The sequence below is a fragment of the Pundamilia nyererei genome, unplaced genomic scaffold (assembly GCF_000239375.1).
Source record: "Pundamilia nyererei isolate P.nyererei 1_Seehausen unplaced genomic scaffold, PunNye1.0 scaffold00292, whole genome shotgun sequence".
Classification (NCBI taxonomy): domain Eukaryota; kingdom Metazoa; phylum Chordata; class Actinopteri; order Cichliformes; family Cichlidae; genus Pundamilia; species Pundamilia nyererei.
The window spans coordinates 1-5,334 of NW_005187693.1; positions in this window are offsets into that span (position 1 = coordinate 1).

The window sequence follows — 5,334 nt, forward strand, 5'->3', positions numbered from 1 at the left end:
TCATTGTCGATATGCAACTTGTCATAAGCACTGATCAACAGGCAGGATCACCATTCACAGAGAGTCAAGGAACGGTTCCAATCACAGCATTGTAAGATGGCAAAAGACGTACCCTTAATGCACCCACCCTTGTTTCAAAGAAGCTCATTTGATTTTCACATAAACAGCCACCTTGACTCTACTGATTCCATCTATTTTGGGAAACAGTAGTCTGAGATATTGATGATATGGTACTGTAATGTCTTTAGATGAGATGGAGTCTGATTATTGAAGATGTGAAGAGAATAAATTTTCAGTGAGCCAATTAAGAGAAGTCAGGATTGGAGAATTGGCCATCTTTTCTTTAGTCTGTACCATTATTACTGCAAATAAATTTGACCAACATAAACAGAAAACAAAAATCAACATAGGAAAATAAAGCAATACTCAACTAAAGCCCACATGAGGAAAAAAGCCTCCTGGGAGGGGTCACTTTGTCAAGCCTCTTGGTTGCCCAAAACAAAGCGTAACCTGATACACTCCATTTCTCCTCTCACAGTGAAACAGTTTTTCAATTACCTTGACATACAAAAACACTCCAAGGACAAACAATGAATCACGAAAAACTCTGCTGTTCAGTCTGTCTGGATCTACTGAAGGATCCAGTGACTATTTCTTGTGGACACAACTACTGTATGAGCTGTATTAAAGTCCACTGGAATAATGAGGATCCAAAAGGAATCTACAGCTGTCCTCAGTGCAGAAAAATCTTCATCCCGAGGCCTGCTCTTGTGAAACACAGCATGTTAGCAGAGTTAGTAGAGGACTCTAAGATACCTGGAATTAGGGGTGGGTTTTTATAATCGATTTATCGATTAAAATCGATTCTGGCTTGGATAACGTAAAATCGATTCATTAAAATCCTGAATCAATTTTTTAATATAAATTTATTTTGCCCGAAATGCCAGAATCTCAGGTGAAATCTCACAAAATTTCAACCACCACCAAACAGCTAAGACAGTAAATGAGAGCAGGAACACGGATTCTGCACAAAGACTTAAACACACAGCGCGACCCGCGGACCAGAATCAGTTAGATGTCGCCTTTCTCACGGTCGGGGCTGAAAGCCGACAGCTTGCTGATTCTGATCTGTCGGCGGGTCCGCGCTTTGTGTTCACGTCCTTTATGCGCTGATTCTAAAGCTGTTAGTTTGATGCCTCGAACCAGCAGCAAAAGAAGATCCAAACTATGCTTCACATAAACATCGTCATGTATTCATTCTGACTTTTACTGTTTTGCTTCGACCAAGATTCACAGCTCTCTCTCTCTCTGTGTGTGTACTTCAAGAACAGTTTCCCGTCTAAAAATCTGTTTTCTTCATTATTCGCTTACTTGTTACACACAAGACTACCGTTGTTTACAGCGCTGTCGGGCGACGTTTTTTTTTTTTTTTCGTTTTATATACTTCCGAAAAGAAAACCTAATTTCTGCTGTTCAATACTGAACAAATTTAAACTTTTTAAAATTATGCAAAATGCTTAGCCGTGTCTCGTAATAAAACCACTGTAACTTCAGATTACAATCATGTGTTGATTAATGGTTTTCTTTCGTTTTTGATGTACTGCAGAATATTTTTATATAAAATCCCAGGCCAGGAAAATCACCTTCATGTTTTTCTGTGTTTTATCTTCAGCTACTTTGACACAAAGGCATCTGCTGTGATGCTCACACCTTTGATAAAGTCTTATGTGTGTCAGCTTCCTTTTTATAGATACAAAAATATGTAAATGTACTTATCTGAATTATAATATTTCTGTCAAAATTTCCCAGATTCAAATCAAGTAGAATCGAATTAAATCGAATCGTGAATCGAATCGATCCGGGACCTTGTGAATCGGAATTGAATCGATTCTAGAAATCAGTGACGATACCCAGCCCTACCTGGAATCCAACCTGCTTCAGCTGATCTCTGCTATGCTGGACCTGAAGATGTTTCCTGTGATGTCTGCACTGAAAAGAAGCTGAAAGCAGTGAAGTCCTGTCTGGTATGTTTGGTTTCTTACTGTGAGCAACACCTCCAGCCTCACTATAACTCTGCCTTTGACAAACACAAGCTGGTCAAACCATCGAACAGGCTGAAAGGGAACATCTGTTCAACTCATAATGAGATGATGAAGATGTTCTGCCGTACTGATCAAAAATGTATCTGCTATCTCTGCTGTGTGAATGAACATAAACGCCACAACACAATTGAAATGCAAAAAGAATTTGAGGTGATTTTGCAAATTGCTCACCGGAGAATTCAGACCAAAGAAACAGAAGTGAACGTGCTTGGGAAGGAAATCGAGGACATTCTGCAATCTTCTGATAGCGCTGAGAAGGACATTGAGACAATCATCAATGAGCTGGTGAGTTTCATTAAAAAGAAAGGCTCAATCTAATGCTTCTTGGCGACAATTCACTCCCTGGTGGAGATTTATCAGCCCTAGGATCAGGAACACAATTAAAATCACCTCCCAACACCAAATATGGGGAAGCTATGGCTGAAACATGGGTTAAGAGATTGGGGAAAAAAGAGACATCTTCTGAATTTGGACCATAAACACATCCTATAAAAACAGATTCTCTAAATAAGAAACCAGATATAAGAATGTAGCGTCCTTCCTTATCTTTTATGACTTTTTCTGTGGTTAGAGGCAAATTGCTATGGATAAGGATGGCTACTCCTCTGCTTTTTGTGTTATATGATGAGTAAAAAACTTGGCCAACCCAATTTCTTTTTAGTTTTGAGTGTTCCAAATCATTTAAATGAGTTTCTGAAAGTAAGGCAATTTGTATTTTTTCCTTTTTCAAGAATGAAAGAAGTTTTTGTCTTTTAACAACATTATTCAGCCCTTTAACATTTAAATAAATTATTTTAAGGTCAGTCATATCAGCTCAGTCTCTTTTGTTATAGTTTCTTTCCCCCCTCTATTAAAACATGATGTGTGGGAAACCATTTCTCGGAATGCGCAACTGCAAATAAGCAAACAGATGTTTCCATAAAAGGGAAAGGTAATTTTAGATACATTATATAGACACAAACATGAAAAAATAAATGAATAAATAAACAACAGAAACAATAGCCACGCATATTAATGATAAAAAAAAAGGAAAAAGACAACCCCTAAAACCCCCCTTCCCTCCCCCCAAAAAACGATCCTACAATCCATCAAAAAAGAAAACTTGGTCTCATGAAACCGAGCAAAAGTCACTGACAGGGAGGCAAAAAGGGAAAAAAAAGAAACAAAACTTCCTCTCCAAACTCCCGCATGCCACCGAGAGAACCAGCCAACCTCATTTAGATTTCTGAGTTAAACATGTTTTACTTTATAAAGTTTGTAAGAAAAAACAAATAAGAAGGGACGGGACAGTTAAATCATTCCTTAATAAGAGTACAACTTCCAGTTCCAATATACCTTAACATGGACTGGGTATCCTTAAATTAAGAGTATGTCTAATATTTAAGTGCCGTAATAGAACTAATCATATTCAATCAATTGCTGTCGGTGTTCAATTTAACTCAAATTGTTCAAAAAAGCAAGAGCATCTTCAGATTTACGGAAGGAGTAATTGTTTCCTCCGTGAGAAAAGTTAAGTGTAGCAGGATAACGCATATAAAAGCGCATATTTTTCTGGATAAGTTTTTGGCACACTCCGTTAAACGCACATCGCATCTCTTTTACTCCGGTTGCCAAATCTTGTCGAATATGAATGATCTGTCCATCATAAGTCAGGGGGCCATTATCTTTAGCTGCAGTGAGGATCCTAATCTTGTCTACCGGATTATGCACCTTAATAATCATTGCACGAGGGTGATTAGGTCTTGATAATCCAATGGACCGATGGGCTCTGTCGATTTTGATTTTCCCCTGTTTTTAATGTAAATGACCCCTGTCAGAGTGTAATGACCTAATAGTTGTGCGAATTTAGAATTTTAAGTGACTGTCCTATTCTGCTCTGGGGAACAGGGCAGTGGCGACGTGATAGCAACTTCCTGAACTCAGTTGGTTACTCGTATGATTAATGTCTTTTCCTGTCATCTACTTAATCACTTACTGAATAAATACTGTATATATAAACAAATACAAAAACATAAACACTTTGCTAACTATGTAAAGAAATCGAAATAATAAAGGTGACTAATTATGCATAATACATAGAGTACTATATTTATTGTGTGTTCACTTCATGAATTTGGCAACTGCTGCTGTAGAAAAAGCTCCAAAAGACCACGGATTTTGGCAGGACCCAGAAAGCAATGTTACACAACAGATCATAAGTAAGTGTGTTTATTTTTCAACAAAAGGAAAGAGGCATGTAGAGCCAGGATCAGGGCAGTCATAACATATTTAACAAGCAAATAGGGATTGTTTGTAAAGAAGGAGGGGGAAAAAATTAGTCAGAACAGGAATGGCAGGGAGAACATAAATTGCGAGACGAGATCAGTGGTCACTGATTAAAAGTCTTTGATCTGTGGTTGTTGATCAATGGTCATGACAATTTGAATATTAACAAGAAACTGACCTCACAGGCCATTGTTCACCAGTGGTGCTAGTTTCAGTCATTGTGCAAAGGTACTGTTTATAAAGTTGGGGAAACCTGCAGTCAGGTGAGACTGAAAAAATCACATGGATGATTGACGAAATGTTTCTCGTACTGAAAATGCTACGTCTAGATGAACAGAATAACTTTTAGGGAGGATATCACATCATTTTTTCACAATGCCCCCATGCTCTTTTATTCTGTATACAGCCCAATTTTCCCTCTCCCATGCATGTAATCTGTCTAACCTAAGGAATGTTTAGTCCTCATTGGTTATAGACAATATCACTCAAATAGGAGTAGGTCAAGCTGTTTAATACAACTTATTAAAATAAACTCAAAATAAATAATAGAAAGAATGAAACAAAGACTCGTGGTCTCAAAGTCTCAAGGTGGGAAGTAAAACTTGCTAAAATAAACACAATAAACACGTGCAAAACAGCATACCACCATAGCATCCAATGAAATTTATAATGAAATACTTCCATTGGATGACTCTCACTCATGGAAACATTTTTCCAAGCTCCGGCTTGGACAGTCTCGGGCGTTGTGTCCTTGGGCAAGACTCTTCACCCGTTGCCTACTGGTGGTGGTTGTCAGGGTTCCTGGGTCGGTGACCCAGTGTTTTCAGTTCACATTCACTGTTTATCTACTGCCTGTTCCACTTCCTGTTTTATTGTGTTAGCCTTGGTCTGTGTGTATTATGTTCAGTCCTCTTCCCATTATCATTAGTTCATTATGTTCAGCTGTGTACTCACCGGTCCCTCATTA